Source organism: Callospermophilus lateralis, chromosome 2 (assembly GCF_048772815.1).
Source record: "Callospermophilus lateralis isolate mCalLat2 chromosome 2, mCalLat2.hap1, whole genome shotgun sequence".
NCBI lineage: Eukaryota > Metazoa > Chordata > Mammalia > Rodentia > Sciuridae > Callospermophilus > Callospermophilus lateralis.
This window is the reverse complement of record NC_135306.1, coordinates 40,565,530-40,584,659: the sequence shown is the minus strand read 5'-3', so window position 1 is coordinate 40,584,659 and position 19,130 is coordinate 40,565,530. Positions and strand designations below refer to the sequence as shown.

The 19,130-nt window shown below is 33.2% G+C and overlaps 1 pseudogene; it reads left to right on the top strand.

The window, feature by feature from the left end:
* Positions 1-262: 262 nt before the first annotated feature.
* Positions 263-926, top strand: LOC143385870 (ran-specific GTPase-activating protein pseudogene; annotated as a pseudogene).
* Positions 927-19,130: the final 18,204 nt, after the last annotated feature.

The following is a 19,130-nucleotide window of genomic DNA, read 5'->3' as shown; positions in this document are numbered from 1 at the left end:
AAATATGGCCCTTTCTGCACGAGCTCTGTCTTAGTTTATGAATTAGTATGTTGATATGATTAAATATTCCTTAATTTGTATTAAGAGCTTTTAAATTGAAAATGCATTATTTTTAACTTTATCAAGTACATTTTCAAAGAATGATCATATGAGTTTTATACTGATTATTAATATGTTGAACTGTATTAATATATTTTCTAATGCTGAAATGTGTTTTTAATTCGGATTAAAATTGTTTACTGGGGCCGCTGTCGGCGGCCACATGAGTGGCCCTGCCTCCGCCACCAACCCCCGCCGGCCTGTGGAGCTAGGGGCTGGAGTACATGGGCAGCGCCTGGGTTATCAGAACCATGATACCTCTACTGAGAATGCAGATGAGTCCAATCACGACCCCCAGTTTGAGCCTATAGTTTTGCTCCCTGAGCAAGAAATTAAAACGCTGGAGGAAGATGAAGAGGAACTTTTTAAGATGCAGCAAAGCTATTTCGATTTGCTTCAGAGAATGATCTTCCAGAATGGAAGGAAGGAGGCACTGGTGATGTCAAGCTCCTGAAACATAAGGAGAAAGGAACCATCCCCCTCTCATCAGGAGGGACAAGACCCTGAAGATATGCGCCAACCACTATATCATGCCAACATGGAACTGAAGCCAGTGACCGTGCCTGGGTTTGGACACCCATGCTGACTTTGATGACGAGTACCATAAGCCAGAGCTGCTCGCCATCCGCTTCCTAAACGCTGAGAATGCACAAAAATTCAAAACAAAGTTTGAAGAACGCAGGAAAGCGATTGAAGAGAGAGAAAAGAAAGGACTGGGCAAAAATGGCAATGCTGAGAAAGTGACCGAAAAGCTGGAAGCTCTTTCTGTGAAGGAGGAGAACAAGGAACCTGGAGAAGAGACTGAGGAGAAATCGGAGAAGCAATGAGTCGTCTTAATTTCTTTTCCTTTTTCTTTTTCTTTTTTTTAATTTTGCCCTGCCCTTCCTTTTGGGTTTATTTTTATTCTGTTATGTTTTCATAAGGACTTTATATAAAGAACTGAATTCCAACATTCAGGGATTTTTCTTAAGTTTTTACCTTATTGAAGATGACTTGAGAAAATCCATTCCCCAGCCATGAAAATGTACTGTGCTAACTTTCTTTTCCATAGGGGAAAAACTTATTTATAGTCATCAAAAATAGTGAAAAAAAATGCATTTGAAACCTGAAAAAAAATTGTTTACTGAATTTTTTTCACCAATACAAGTAATGAGATTAGTTCTAGTTTTCTCCCATTGTATTAACTTTATGAAATCAATATTAATATTTTACAGTTTCAAAAAAAAATTTAGAAACTGTTCATTGTTTTTTTTCTTAGAAAACTTCAAGTCTGGGCTGGGGATGTGCCTCAAGCAGTAACGCGCTCACCTGGCATGGGGGGGGGGCAGTTTCCATCCTCAGCACCACTTAAAATAAAATAAAGATGTTGTGTCCACCGAAAACTGAAAAATAAATATTAAAAAATTCTCTCTCTGTCTCTCTCTCTCTCTGTCTCTCTCTCTCTCAAAAAAAAAAAAAAGAGAAAAAGAAAAGAAAAAAGAAAAAGAATACTTCAAGACTATTGAATGGATTAGGAGTGCATTACAGTAGTAGAGCCCTTGTCTAACATGAGTGATGCTCTGAGTTCAATCCCCAGTGCAATAAAAAAAGAAAAAAGATCTGGAGCTGTTTCAGCTATAACACGCTTGCCCAGGATGTGTGAGGCCCCGGGTTGCATTCTTGCCATTGTGTATAAATAAATAAAATAAAGGTCTATCAACAACTTAAAAATTTTTTTAAAAAAGTACTGTTATCTGAAATGAAATGTTTCTCAGAAGTTCTATAAATTATTCCTATGCAATTGTCTATAGCTGGTGAAGGTTGAATTCTTTAAAAATTTTATTTTATGTGTGGTTTTTATCACTCAAGTTAATTTAAGGCCAGTGTGTATATAATTCTATTTTCTTAGAAAATTATTCACTTAATGTAGATTCTCAAAAAGTTTGCATAGAATTGAACAAACTTTTTCTTACAAACAGCATTTATAAATCTGAGACTTACTTCCTTCTACTTATTTGAGATATACTTTCTTACAATCTGGCATAATTTGGTCTTTAATTTTGCTATCTAGACACTCAGTTTTCCAATTAGTGAAAATCTTTTGCCAATTCCATCAGTAATTTTATGTGCATACCTAGTTTTCAGCACTGGTATGTTTTCTTCATTTTCTTTATTTTCAAAGGTATTTATTTGGAAAACAAGGATTTTTTTTTTTTTTTTTTTTTTTTTGGTCAAGCTATTCTTAGCATTTTAAACCAACCTTTTGAAAAAGGAAATGTGTCAATGATCTATATCCGCTACAATTTATTTCTAACAGTGACCGGGCTGCTCTGTTTATGATTGAGACTGATTTCATATTTCACAATTCAACTCTTCATTAACAAACATAATGACTTTAATATACAAAATATCACAAGCCACTCATGGCCGCCATGTATCACATGTAGTGTCTGGGAACTTCCAGTGGACATTACTTCTGTGTATGACTGCCCAGGGACATTGTGAATTCCTATTCCACACAACACTCGAGGTGAGGAGATCTGCTATAGTCGCACAGCCTCTCTGAGATGGGAGTGACCTGCTAAGATCCCAATCAACCTGCTGACTGCACCCTTGAAATCTTACCCCTGCTTTTGATGTACCACCTTAAATAAACCGCTGGAGCCATCTTTATTGTCTTGCTCCAGCTCCCTTGTGGAGTAAACCTATTGGGGCTCCACTTTTGAAATTATCTTTCTGACTCTTTGTCTTTTGATCTTCACTAATTATTCTAGATTTTAATTTCTCAGGTGACTTAAACCCTCCTTGGCAGGAAGAAGAACTGCCCAATGAGATGCTGGCCATCACCCCATAGAGCTTTATTAATAGAAGGACTACTAATTTGACAAAAGGGTTTATTGAACAAGTTTTTTTTTTTTTGCTGATTTTTAAAATAATAAATCACTACATAGAATACTCTGAATCTGTTACGTATGTATTCACATGTGAACCCCTTAAATTACTAGTATGAAATTGGTGTTTGATAAGTGTTTTGTTATAAATGTAGGCCAATAAAATTTTATTGGTTTTATATAGTACTTATAAAACTGAATTTTTCTGAGTTTAAATGACCAAAATGTTTCTTCCTGTTATTGAAAACATCAAGAATTATTTTTTTTTGTTATTAACAGTCACAAAGAGATAGAAAAACCATTATCTGATAAATAGAAGTGAGATACAAACAATCAAACAATATGGATTACTATACTCATGAAAGAATTAGCCTACTAAAATTCAATGGAGACAATCATGTTAGTATTGGTCGTCTCGGTTATACTTTTAATCATAAGTTCAAATCATCTTAAGCATACTACTTAGCTACATATAAAACAAAGATCCTTCAGTTATAAGTATTTTCATCTTGAGTCTCACTATGCTTTAATGCTTAGTTTGATGGGATTTTAAAGTCATTTTTAAATAATATGATTTTGTGGAAATTTAATAATGCACATTTCTTTCTTATTTTCTATAGGTAAATACTGATTTGTATTCTATGTAGAGCATTTTTTAATTATTCTCCTTAAAAGGAGGTAGCATTATTTGTTTGCTTATATCTCAAGGAGGCAAATTTTAGGAAAGAAAGAAAGTTTCAGTTGGTTTTGCGACTGCATATAAGAAATGTCTAGAAGTTTCTAGGTTTAATAAAATAGTATGGGTAACCTGGTTCACCATACTATTTTCCCAAAGATATTATATATAATATATATATTATATATAATCTATATAATTATATATAATTATTTCATATACTATATATATATACATTATTATTTTATATATTACTTTATTAAATCAGTATTTTAGAAAAATCTATCCCAAAGTAAAGTGTAAAAATAGGCAATACTATAATACAAGTTTAAGAAGGCTTCTATAATTTTAATGTAAATTTTTAAATTTTTTTTGTTTCTTTTAAAAACTGAGTGATGTTTAATGGAATGTTATCATTATTACTTTTAATTTTTATCAAAAATATACTAGATTACATTTTGAAACAATTGGATTGAACAGAGTAGGAATGAATAGACAAATATTAGCCCAAAATTGATGTGTCCATTTTTTTTGCATTAAAACATATATATATAAAAGTATTACCTCCGTCTAAGGTGATATACTGTGTATGGTGCCATCTCATTTACTCTTCTCAAAGTTGTCAGTGACTTTCTGAGAGATTAAAAATCATCAAGTGTGTAGGAGAGGTCATTTCAAGCAGAGATGGCCCTGCAGGCATTTAGCACAAGTAGTTATAATCCCCTCTGCCCTGTCCCGATAGGAAGCAGATTAGCCAGCTTTTAACTTTCTTTTCCTCTTCTGAATCCATTTTCCAGCTTTGATGAAAACAGAATAGACACCTGAGTCATTTGTTCAGTCCTTGAAACATTTGTAAAATAACCATTTAAGCTTTTGCTGTATGTGGCTAAGTGTTACTAAAAAAGTGTATTAATAGGATAAAATGAATCATTTCAAAGAGAATTTGATTTCAGCAAACCTCAGGTGTCTCATTTACCTGCTCTCTGGGAGTGGGCTTACCCAAAAGAATTCTGTAAGAAAAATGTAAATTACTAGCCATGGTCAATTACAGAAATTTAGGGATTTATAGAATTCTCAGATTTTCAGGACTGGGTTAAATTTTTGGAGCAATTTTGTTTTTCATTTAAAATCCTTATTCACACTTTGGTATCTATGTTCTCCTGTCTAAGCACAGAGTCTTACATGGAGATTTCCTTGCCTTTTACTTCGATTATGGATTTTCTTGAATGATGGCAGGCAACAGTCATCTATCGCCATCTCTCTTAGGAAATAAGGATTCTCTATATTGTGTTGAAGGCACTAAGTACAGCTTCTTTCTTGATATTCTACCAAGCAAGTTGTAGTTACATCAAATGCTGGTGGGGAAAGAAGATGAAGTGAGTTACTGGTTCCTGTCACCAGCACTCACTTGGCCATGTGCTGGCCCTGATAACTAACCAGTTAAGGTTTTATTATTTTTTTATTTTAATTTTTTTAATCATGAGGTTAGTGTTCACTAAAACATTTATTAAGTAAAGGCAAATGTCATTTCAGAGTGTTAGCTCTGGATTGTCATTAAACTTGACATATTTTCATACTGTTTTACATTTAATTTAGTGTCACCTTTCCAAGGTTAGCACTATGCTCTTTTGTGAGTGTTCTTCAAATCAATAGTGTATGTCGCCCAAAGAAGTATATTTTGAAATTAAGTTTTATTCTATATCCTAATAATGCCCAGTGAAAGGTATTCCTGCTATCAAATTCTTGCTAATATTTAAAATAAGTATACAAAATCATTTTCTTTAAAATTCTATAGCATGTATCAAACACTCTAAAACAAAACCCAAAACTCCATCTAGTGGTATAATATTCAGATGAAGATTATTAACGTGTAACTCAAGTTGTTTAACATAATTTAATGATGCTGATAATAAATTTGAAAGTCCCTGCAACTAAATTCCACTATTTAAATCTAGATCCTGAATTTTGTCACTTCTTGAAAATAATGGATACTATGTAAATCACAAAAATAAGATCAATCATTAAAGGAATATTGTTTACAATAAAATAAGTTTTTAGGATGAAGGGTAAGAAACCGATATGCAGATGAAAATCTATCACAGTAAGCATATTCTAGCTTAAGGAAGGTTTATCACCTCAGGATTCCATTATCCTTGCTATTCTCTCAAGTCTGAAAGCAGCCACTAAAAAGTTAAAATTAAAATAGCCTATCATTGGCCCAGATTAAGATCAGCTTTAAACATAAGCACTTTCATTCAAATACATTCCTTCTCCAACACACACATTACTCCTTAACTACTTGTATAGCACAGGAATGATTCATATTCATTCAAATGGATTTCAAAAAGTGGCAGTGATGGTATGTGTGTATTTTCAGATGCCCCTGGCATAAGGGATATCATATTCATGTTAATATAAATTATTCATTCATTAAGCCTGAACATTGGCTATAATTCATTTGCATATGGTTGAGAATATTTTTTTTAAAAAGGAGTTAAGTAAAATGCTTTAAAGTAGTGTTATTTGCATTGTTTACTTGATACTGACATGATGTATAATATCATTAAATCCTTGTGCAATCAGATAATAAATAAAAGATGATCCTTTAAATTGATTTCCTAGAATGCATTCTCTATCTTTGTTGTCAATCTTCATCAAATAAGCAATTTTTATGGTACACTGATAACATGACAAAAATGCGGAAAATAACACTTCCAGCTCCTAATGACAACTTTATTCTATCTTGAGGAAGAATGAATAGAATACATATAAATCAAAATTTGCATGTTAAAAGAAGATTCAAGATAATGAATGACAGCAAAAGAACAAACAAGAACAATGTTAATAGGAAAAAAAACCACAATTTAATGTTGTCTTCTAATACCTGACATATCAAATTGCAAATATGAAAACAAATATTAAAATGTCTTCATCTTAATATGAAATGACAAAGCAAAATACAAGAGCCTTAAAGAACAACAACTTTAATCATTAAATTGAACTCATGATAGCTCCTGCAAATTCCTGTTATTTTAAAAAATATTAAGCATAATAAGAACCAACTGGGAGGAAAATATGCTAAACTGTTTCTGAATGTTAAGGAAAAAAATGAGGATTTCTTTCATTATTCTCCCGACAAATATTTTCATTTTAAATAATTGTTGATATGATGTACCCAAAGTATTATTTATTTACTTCCTGCACTTGTGAATTGTTTATTTGCCTTCTTGTACACTATTTTTATATTCAGGTTTTTGTGCTTTATTTTCATAAATATTTGAGGATTGTTAGGATCACAATTCATTTTAATATTATTGAAAATTCTTATTTTGCCTATTTTAAATTTTTTAGGTGTTAAATAAAAGATAAATATATTTCTTCTCATTTTGAATTATTAAAAATTTGATTAATATTTTTCTCCAAGTATTTTATACTTGCATATAAAAATTTCTATTTCAAAATTTAATTTTCAAATTTTCTAATCTAATCATCAATCAAGACAAGCATTATTTTATCATACTCAGCAATAGAGATTTTGACAAATAATCTTTTGCCATGCTAGATTATTAAATAAACACTAGAGGGAAGTTTGAAAATTATCTAATATTTTATTTTACTTTTTTTTTTTTTACCTAGTGACATAAACTGCCATTCTTTTTGTCAACATTCATAAACCATCATTGAATAAATTTTTAAATCACGAGGCTGAGGCTGCTCCTACCATATGGTTCTTCTACTTTATAATTACAAAATATACATATATTATATAATATTACATACATATATTTATATAATATATAAAAAATATATATTCATATATGTTCATGTTTTGGGATTTTCCCTACAACTCTCCAAAAATCAATTTAACATAGTTTTTGATAATAAAGTTAATTCCTTTTCTCAAACTATTGACTCATGGTGTGCGGAAGAGCTTCCCATCTTGCACACTTCTACAGATTATAATACAAACTCACTTCTACAGATTCTTCTTAAAAAAAATCCGTGTAATCTCTTTGCTGCTAGATCTATTTCTATTGACATGATGCTCTCATTATTAATCTTTCTCACCCATAAATATATCTTTGGCCATCTCAATATTAATTTTAATGATCCACTTATCACATTATGGCTCAGACTTCTTAAATATCCTTGGCTGTTATGGTTTAGATGTCCCCCCCAAAGTTCATGTGTGACACAATGTAAGAAGGTTCAGAGGAGTAATGATTGGGCTGTGATAGTCTTAACCCAATCAGTGAATTAATCCTCTGATAGGGATTAACTGAGTGGTAACTGAAGTGGTAGGGTGCGGCTGGAGAAGGTGGGTATTGGGGGCGTGGCTTTGGGGGATATATTTGTTATCTGGCAAGTGGAGACCTTTCTGCACCTTCTGATCATCATATGTGGGAAAATTTAAGAGGCAGAGTCTAGTAGGAGGAAGTTAGGACTTGGTACCATACCCTTGCAGGAAATATTGAAACCTCAGTCTCTTCCACAATTTCTCTGTCTTTCACTTGTTGATCATCATGAGGTAAGAAGCTTTTTCACCAATTACTCCTCTAGGATGTTTTGCCTCACTACAGGCCCAAATGCAATGGGTCAAGTGATCATTGACTGAAACTATAATACTAAATAAATGTTTCCTCCTTTTATGTTGATTCTCTCAGTCACTTTTCAGAGTGATAGAAAGCTGACTACTATAGAAAATTGGTGCTAACAAGTGGTATTGTTTCCATGATACACCTGGATGATATAGAAGAGTCTTACATTGGTTTGAAGAATAATTTTGGAAACAAATTTGGAGAAACTGGCTAAAGAAAGTCGAGAATACTGTAAAAGGAGCTTAACAGGCAATTATGGTAAGGACACAAAAGACTGGGGTGCTGATAAAACTGCAGAGAGTAAAGGTTATGCTCATGAGATTTCAGATGGAAAGACTTGACTTAATTGGAAATTGGTATAAAGACCATCCATGTCACACTTTGGCAAAAAATATGGGTACAAGTCTGGGGATATAACTCAGTTGGTAGAATACTTGCCTTGCATGCTCAAAGCCCTGAATTCAATCCCCAGCACTATATATATATATATAGTATAAACAATATATATATTGTTCATACCTGAGACTATGTGGAGGTTGAATTTAAGGCGATAGACTAATTTATCTGGTGGAGGAAATTTCAAGGCAGCACAGTGCCGCAGTCTGGCTGGGCACAAATCAGGAGCCACTGAAGCAGGAACAAACTTTATTTTTGAACTGCAAGAAAACACTTTACACACGCTCTCAGGGAATTCTCCTGAGCGCCCCGCAGCTCCTCCAGGAACCCGCAGCTGGAAATATCTCTCCTGGAAATCCCTCCTCCTGCACTTCCCCAACCAATGGGAACTCTCGGGGAATCCCCCGGAATCCCCACGAGAACTCCAAAGTAGTGGCCTAGGCGGATAGTAATGCCTGGCCTGTCAACCAATACTGTTGATAAAATGCCAGGGGCCATGGCTCTCAGCAGCACAGCTTTTAGGAAATGGCATGAATACTACTGGTTACTTAGAATTAAAATTTCCTCTGAGAACAAGGAGCAAAGTGTTGTAGGGCAGAAACTTTCAGTTTGGCCAGTAAAGGAACACACTTAAAGGTGCTGCAAAGGAAGGTACAATTACTAAAGAAATTAGCACCATCAAAATGAAGCCAATCACTTGGCACCAAGGCAAGAGAAAAGATGCCATAAGTTCACCTCAGAATTTAGCAAGGCCTGGCCCATTGTATGTTCAAAGACGTGAAAATCCAAACTTGTTTCAGAGATTTTCCAGATCACAGTTTTGATAAAAGATGCACAAAGTGCATTCCCTATCCCAGACTGCCTCAGATGTCATTTCCTTGGGATGGGATTCTTTACAGGTAGGAAGGCACTTAAAGTTGCTGCAATTAATACTACTGGTATAGTTCACGCTGGTGAGAAAATGTTGGCATTGTCTGCCTGATGCTGGTTTGCAGGCATGCAGAATTAGAGATATGCAGGTCAAAGAGGCTTCCACCAAGATTTCAAGGAAAGCCTTTGAGACCAAAAAGTATATGGAACTTTTAGAATCCTGGCATGCCAATCTTGACAGCACAATGCATAGTGAAACTATGAGAGTGAAGTTGAAGGTACAATGGAGACTTCAGGAAATTAGAAATACTAGGAACAATGTGAACTGTCCATTGAGGAATGCTATAGGCAGTAAGCAGAGCCAGTCCAAGAGAGTGGCTGTGTGAGCTAAACAAGCAAGGTGACAGGGACAAGGGTACCCAAACACTTTGAGGCTCACATCACACCACCAAATGACATGGGTGCCAGACAGGGAGCTGTAAGAAGTTTGCCCTGTAGAGATTTGCTCTTACTTTGTACTCCTTTGTACTATTAATTCCCTATTCCTCCTTTTCAGAATAGGTATGTTTATCCTTTATTTTGTCTTAGAAGTATGCAATTTATTTATTTATTTACCTGAGTTTGCCTTGAGTCTCCAAGGAAAATTTGGACCTGGACATTTGCTGGAACAGTTAAAAATTCAGAGACTCATGGAGTTGGATTAAATGCATTTTGTATTATGAGATAAGTATGAGCTTTTGGGAAAGGGATGGGATGTTTTAGCTTGTATATTCAATGTCCCCCCAAAGGCCCATGTGTTGAAATCTTGGTCCTCAGTCCAAGCTTTATTAGGAAGTGGTAGAACCTTTGAGAGATGGGGCCCAGTCCAAGGAATTGACATCTCTATGGGTTTTCTCTTAAAGGGAATATTGGGATCTCAGCATCTCTCTGTCTCTCTGTCTCTGTCTCTCTCTCTCTCTCTCTCTCTCTCTCTCTCTCTCTCTCTTTTCTTGCTGACTGCCATGGAGTGCACAAGTTTTTCCTGCCACACGATCCTTTCTATGATAAATCACCTCACCATAGTCCCAAAAGCAATGAGTCAACTGGCCATGGACTGCAAACTCAAAAACTGATCCAAAATAAACATTTCCTCTTTTCAAGTTTATTATTTCTGATACTCTGTCATAGTGATGGTCAGCTGCTCAAAACTACATCACTGGTAAAATACAGCCATTTTTAATGATACTGAAAATCTCCTAAAAGTTCTCTTGGGGATGCTTAGAAATTGATTTTCTCTTTATCAATAAATTGAATTGAATCTGGGGGAAATTCCAATCAAATCATGGATTTTTCTCTCTATTTCTATTTCTTTCTGTTTCTCTAACACTTTCTCTTATTAATATTTGATTTAGTATTATCATTTGGCTATACAAATTTTATTGTATTTCTATACAAAGAAGATAGTATAAAATACCTTAAATAGGTAGAGGGGAAAAACATGATGCAATTTATTTCAATTTAACAAATAATAAAACCCTGCTCCAAAGATGGAGAAATAGAGCATGGAACCTACTTGACACAAACTGTTTTCCTGAGGAATGGATGCTGAGATAGAAAGTAGAGAGCAGGTGGTTTACTAGGGAGTTCTGTATTCCAGAGCTATGAATGAGTGAGGAAGTTGGATCAGTCAGAGGTAGGAGCTAAGCTATAGTGCATTTTCAATGGAAGGACTCACCATCTCTACAGGAAGTACTAAATATGGGATAACCCTCCAGAGACACCCTGATTTGAACATTTTAATCCTGTGTTTAACAATTACTGGAGGAAGCCCGACCTATAATGGGTTCATGACCGTTGGTAATAATCTTCATCAGAAAAGATCAGGGAATCTTCATCATGATCTGAAATTGAGGCAATTTTTGAGAAGGTTGGCAGCTGAATTCTATTCACCAGTAACAGTCCCAGTAGTTGAATTAATACGCCATGTTCCTGAAGAGGTATAACGATATTGTATCTATGCGAACATCACTGCTACTAAAAGAAATATTACTTGTTGCTTTAATAAGGCAATACATTAATATTGACCAAGCCATTTTCAAGTAAAATATAATAAACAATAAGATTATAATTATTCCATGCACAGATTATTTTTTAAACAATTCAGCTGCCAACTTATTATTGCTCATTTGGAGGTAGTGTTGCTTTGGCTTTCTTTTTTTCTTTTTTAATTTTCTCATTTGTTTGTCAATTTCAAAGGATTTTTCCCATGTAGTTTTATTTTTATTCATCACATTGGGGTTTAACAACTCTTTTGAATCTTTCCTTTGTCCGATTTCACCTCCCCTTACCCTATCTGTTTATGCTTTAATTAGGATAGTAGACAATTTCATTTTTGCCTCAAATTTTTTTGAGGCAAAAAAAAAATTTTGGTGCTGATTTATCCATTTTCATCCTTTCTTTCTGTATGTTGTACTAGTTTATGTTACAGTTTACCAAGTCTCTCTTTTGTTCATCCACTAGACTGTAAAATTTTTTATTATTCATTGCCATATTTCATGTTTTAATTTTTAATTTTATCTACTTTGTTATTCCCTATATTTCAGTTTTTATCAGTTTTTTCTTTTGTTAGTTGCAAATATTTTTTACTGTTTTTAATAATTCTAGAATCTTGATCAAATATGAATCTGTTCTAATTGAATGTTTTCTACGGACTTTAGATAATTTAGTACCATATTTATGTGTATCTAGGAGTTCATTGTATATAAAAATGTCTGAGAAGCACTGAATGATATACTCCTCCAAAAAACTTTAACTTTCACCTGAAAATTATAATAGGAATAGTAGAGTCTAGGATTTAGAATTTATAGAGACCAGTAAATATTTATCAGTAATATATAGTTTTTCAGTGGGCTCAACTAGAACCCTGGAATACATACTAGGGCTACTTATGCAGGGCATGATCTAAATTCTGCTTTTTAAAACCCAAACATTGTAAGATACAGATTCTGCACATTTTTGATCACTCTCAGCTTCAGCTTTCTGCTTATTATCTTGGCCTCAAGTAAAGAATATGAAAATGCCTTGAGATAGTGACATAGGATATTGGGATTTCTTCTATGTTCTCCTTCTTTCAGAAATTTAGCTTCTCAACTATTTTTGAAGCTCTGAACTTCAGTGTTTGTCCCTGAACTTCATTGTTTGTGTTTGGCCCCATGATACCACTAAAAGTCCTAAGACGCTACGTTTTTCTTGGTCTGTCTCCTCCCTGCTTCTTACAGATAAGGAATTGCCAAGGGAAAAGGGAGAGTAAGTGTTATATGTAACTCAGGGCACTTCTCAGTATGGAAATAAATACAATGTTAACTTTATTTTTAAGTTTTTATGGTATTAACATGAGGGTTTGTGACCTATTTTGGACTTTGAATGAGGACTAAGCAATGTAAAAAGGCAGAAAATTCTGAAATAAATTGAGGAGTAACCACGGCCAGTCTATAGGGCAAGAATGTATTAAGTTTGGCAATATCATAATGATTACAGCAGGAGACCTGTGACCTTAATGCTGGTGAATCTACAACTAGACCCATAGGAGACCTGTGTCCTTAATGCTGGTGAATCTACAACTAGTGCTCAGAGTTTTGAGCAGTTATATGCCCACTAACATGATTCTGCCACATGTTTTACATATGGTTCTGACCATGAATAATCTCTAAACTACTGTTAACAGTTACAGCAATTTGTTGATATAGCCAATGAACCCTCAATAAATCATTTTCTAATTTTTGAACAAAATACTTCCTTTAACCAACCTACACTCTCACCAGCAATGTAGGAATTACAATTTCCCAGCACACTATTATCAACTTTTGGATTGTTGCCCAATGGATAGGTGGGAAATCACATTTCATTTTTATTTTAACTTGGTTAAAAATTTAAATATGAATAAAATCAATTGTAGTTTTTAAAACAGCCACTATGTACTGATTACATACTATGTGCTAGTAGCTTGCAAAGTATTTTGCATTAATCTCACACATTAGTACTCACCAAAATTTTTGTGTATAGGTACCAGAATTAACCCTATTCTATTTTTGTGGCCACCAACGCTCAGATATATAAAGTGCCCTGCCCAATGTACTATAGCAAATTAGTGTGTAGTTGAACTTTCAACCCAAGCATCTTGGCTACATACCCAGATACTTATATACTGTGTTTCACTGTACCTCTATAACATAAAAATATTTTCTTTGTTCATATTATTGATGGAAAATTATCCTTTTTATAATAAAAAACAAAATAGGGATTGAATTTCTTTAAAATTATAATTATGACAATAAAATGGTATTAGATAAACTTATATATGATGAGAGCACAACTGTCATTGAATACAAAAAAAAAGGCTCAAATGCCCAAATTAATTAGAAAATAAAATATAAGTGGTAAAATTTGGTATGGAAATTTGGTTAAGCCACACTTGCAAAATGTATGAAGCAAATACACAATAACTGAAAAACCCTTTCCTAAGCCAGTTTCTTTTTTTCTAATTTTGAAAATTCATATTTTGACAATATTTATATATATGTATATATACATGTAAGTATTTATGTATATATGCATATATATATACATGTGTATATTCATATATAAATGCATAGATAGATACCAATATATACTCATTCATCTATTTATATGTAGTCTGGTAAATCTTTAAATTGTCAAATTAATACAGGTGCTGTGATCACCCACACAGAGAATATTATTCTCAATAACACTAAAAAAAAAAAAAATCCCTTTCCCTTGCAGGATTCCTTGTGGAAATAATCTACTAACCAATAGCACTTAGCTCCTCTTCTGAATTCATGCATTAAATGCATTTTTACTTTTGTTCAGAATTCTATTCCTTTTTTTGGTTTAGTTTTTTTTTTTTTTTTTTTGAAAAAAAGAAAATATAAGGAAATGTGTATGTACCTGCTGAATACAAAAGGAAACACATGTATTCTATTCCTCTTGAGAGAAATGAGCTCTTGTCTTCCTGGGAAAAGACTGATTGTTTTTGGCCATAGCAATAAGTAACTACCTGAATCAGTTTTAAACGCATCATATTTGGTCAACGACAACTTCCTTCAGTAGTATACTTCTTCAAATCAGTCAGAGACCAGCACTCTCTGTTGCTCAGATTTCTAAAAGCCAGCCAATCAGAAACATTCTCCTAATTGCACACTCATTTTACATCTAAAGTTCAACCAATCCCTCAACACTGTCTTTTTCAAAATCTGCCAACCCTTGAAAGCTCCTCTTTCCTAAACTCTATATAAGATTAGTTCTGTGCTTTTACTCTCCTGCTGAATTCTTAGGAAAGGATTGGTTGTATAAATATATAAGTAAATAAACAAACAAACAAATAAAATAGACCCAAAATAAAGGGTTTCCAAAATACATCATTTTATTTATGTGTTTTTATTAATTTATAAGAAAATAGTTTTGGTTTGCTTTATTGTATGAAATTAAATCTATGAATAACATAAATGAGGTTTACACTGACCATAGAAAAATAAGACAAAAAGACAAATGACTGAGCTGTAGGTTACTCCAAACTTGTTTATTTGTGAGAAATCAGAAACCTGAAAAAGAGATTGAGGGGAAACCAGGGTGGAAAGAAGAAAATCAGGAGAGTGAATCTCAGAAGTAAAGTGAAGAATTTGTTTTGGGACATCGTGAGTTTACTTTTATTTTTTTATGGAGGAAGGAGTGACTATGTCAAATAAGGCTTAAGTGTCACAGAAAGTTATACTAAAAATTATACCTTGAACGAAATAATTTGAAATTCACTTATGATTTTGACAAAAGCAGTTTAGATGTCTGCTTAGAGATAATTGGAGTATAAATGATTTTTTTAGGGAGTTTAGGGTATTGATTTGTCAAATAAGTTTGAGCATTGCTATTTTATATAATACTGAACAATCTCTCTTTGAATTATCTTTAACTGACCAAATTGTAAATGGGGAAATTTAGAGTATGTAAATATATTCTACACATATAAGTAAGCATTTCTGGCCACACTTAATTAATAACAAAGGTTTTATTTTCCAAAACACTTGAATAATTCATTTTTTTATATATTTGGAAAATAGAACCTTGTGGTCATTCCTGCTTCTTGGTTTTAAGAGAATCATGTGAAAAGAAGGGTTTGTTCAGCAAAACCAATTTAAATACTTAGCACTTTCTAATTACTTTTAAATGAATATATACATATATTTTAGTAAGTTACTTTGCCAAGTTACATTTATTTCATACTTTGATGTGGTCTAATACTTCTAAATGGATTATATTTCTGTTCTTTAGGTATTACTAAGTACATATACAAGCAAAATAGAAACAAGAAAATTGAAAGCAATCTCCTATTTCTTCAACTGGGAAGATAGTTAATGACACAGTGGCATTTCAATGCTTTTCATGCCATAACCCAGCAGTCCTTCACATATTCCCTTTTGGTTTAATACTACCAAGACTAAGGAATGCTTTTCTTCTCTGAACTAAAAACAATATGTGACTTCTCATTAGATGTAGTAGTTTTAAATCAGCATTTCTATTATTCAAGGCAGAAATTCATAATTGTGTTTCTAATAGCAACAGCAGCCACTTTCCAATGTTGGCCCTGATCTCTGCTCAGTTCATGTCCTACTCTCTACACGGTGGAGCATTTGCTATGCACTCTCCTGGGTGCACAGAGGTGTCAGACTACTTTCAAAACACCTGTCCTCCTAGCTAATGGTAAAACTAGGCCCAAGTGAACTTTTGCAGCAAGGGAGCAACCTGTGCTTTCACGTCACAGCTGTTCAAAATGCAACAAAGGAAGCGAATAGGATTTGGCATGGAGATTAACCTGCCTTTTAAGTGTATTTAAGGACCCAAAGGATACTATGCATATAGAAAAACACACACATTGAGGAAATATATTCAGCAAATTACAATAGAGTTTGCTATGCCAAACAAAATAGAGTCAATTTTTTTTACCAATTTAGAAAAATTACAGTAAAGTCAGTCTCCATTAATTAAAAAGCCCAATATTATTTATACATACATGTGTGTGTGTAAATTCATTCTTTATATATTTTCTTCATAAGCATATTTAAAAGATCACTACCCCATGTAATAATCGCAATAATCCTTTAAAGTAAGTATTATTCTTATGTACCATAGAAGGAAGTTGAAAAAAAGAGGATATTATATAATATTCAATGCTTCATAATTTGTATTTATATTTCATGAGGCATTCCTGAGTGCCTAACCAAATTACTTGCTTAAAAATCATACCTCTAATTTTATACAGTTATTAGATAATATGCATTTTATGGTAACCTGGCTAGACCTGGGGGTTAAATGTTAATACTTATAAGTCAATCCTGGCAATTCTGCTGTTTTGGTTAGGTATAATGGAGATGGTATGACTTAGACTAATGAGATAGGAGGTAGAATCCTGCAAATATGTTCTTTGCTCTAGTAAAAATGAAGATAAAGATCAGCAGCTTCTAGCATTTTTATGCATTTCTGTTATAGTTTTAAGATGGCAGCTACTATATCTAACTAGCAGCCATAGGAAGCATGTCAAGAGACTCCTTTACATCACATGGAGCACTAAATCACCTTGTATCTGCTTATCTCATGACTTTGGTAACATGGGATAATAGGATCTTCATTATATCACCAGATTTTTTTTTCTTTTTTTTACTTTCTAATGGAAATATCTAATGTAGATAGTATATTGGAAGAGTAATTTAAAACCATGAATTTTGATTCAAATTTGTTGGTTCTTGCCATTGTAAATTGCCATTTAAAATAATTTCAAAAATCTGAAATTATTTTAAAATTTAACAGTTTTCTCTATTGAAATATTTATACAGGGTCGGGGTTGTGGCTCAGTGGTAGAGTGCTTGCCTAGCATGTGTGAGATACTGGGTTTGACCCTGGGGACCACATAAAAAATAAACAAATAAAATAAAGATATTGTGTTCATCTAAAACTACAAAAACATTTAAAAATATTTATATAATATTTCCTTATTTTTAGTTTATATAGTGTAGTTACAACATTGTGATGCTAAAAAAGAATGTACATATCAACAAATCCAGTCTCTTCATTTTATCCTTAAGAAAGTCAATGTCCAAATCTAGTTAGTTGCAAAACCAGCTCCTCTGTCTCTTGTATAATTATATTAAGTAAATCCTACATTTACATCCCACCACCATGTAAACAACTGTAGCTTATCTAAGAATAGAATTTTTTTTCCTTTAATCACATTATTAAATGCTAAATGAGCTAAGAATGTATTATAATATTTTGACAACAGAGAAATTATATTATACATATAATATTTGATAGAGCCTGAAAATCTAAAAAGACAATTATGTAAGCCCAAGTTCAGAGGCCCAAAAACCAGGAGTACTGATGCTCAATGACAGGAGAAGATGGTTGTCCCAGTTCTAGAAAAGAAAGTAAATTCACTCTCCCTCTACATTTTTGTTCTATTTGGTTCCTCCTTTGATTGAGTTTGTATTCATTTTACTACTTACTGAGTCAAATGTTAACTTCTTCTGAAAACACCCTCATAAACACATCTAGAATGAATATTTTGCCAGCTATCTGGGTATCCTTTAGTCTAATCAAATTGATGTATCAAATTAATCATCACAGCACAATCTAATTGATATTCTGTACTAATCTGTCTGGATGCTGAGTGGACAATACAAAGTAGAACAGGATAGAAGCAGGGAGACCAGTTAAGAGGCTACTGCAGAATCTAGGAGGGAGCTGATGTTGGATACTTCCTAAGTAAAATAGTAAAATGAAGAGAAGTTTTAGACTATTGATTAGTTTGGGGGGACATTCAATAGTACTTGAGTATTTGAGGTGAGAAAATAAGGAAATCATGATATTCCCCCGAATTTATGCCTGACCCTATGTGTGAATGAATGTTATTTACTAGGTTGGGGAACACTGAGGAAGAAACAGGTTTACAGGCAGGTAAAGTAGCAAGATTTGTAAGAAGGTAAGTATGGGGCACTTATTCAACCACCAAGTGGAAGTATCAAATATGAGGTTTGATATATATAATATACATGAATCTAAAGTCCCAAGAAGTAGGATAGAGCTGGAGGGAGTTTAAGAAGCCACAACTGCATAGAGTATACTCAAACCTTGAACCAAAAGAGATTATCAGCAGATAAAATGGTGCTAGAGAAGAAGACATGGGAGAGTCATTCATGTAAACATAATTGCAATTTCTCTCTTGGAGTCTGCAGGCCCATACTCAAGTTTTAGGGAGCATTTGAACAAATAGTAAAATCCTATTTTATATCATCTAGATATTGGGCTACTAGATATAATATAAGGCTTCCAGTTAAACTTGGATTTCAGATAAACATTGAATACATTTTTAATATAAATAAATCTTGCATATTTCATAGGATATGCTTATATTGCTATATGACATCATTGGTTTTCTGTGTGTATATATTTATTATATAAATAATATACTTAATATAAGAATCTGGATCACACAACTATGGAGAGTAGCAAGCTCCAAGATTTGCAGAGTAGATTAGTAAGCTAGAAACTCAGGAAAGATAATCGTTTACTTCTAGTCCA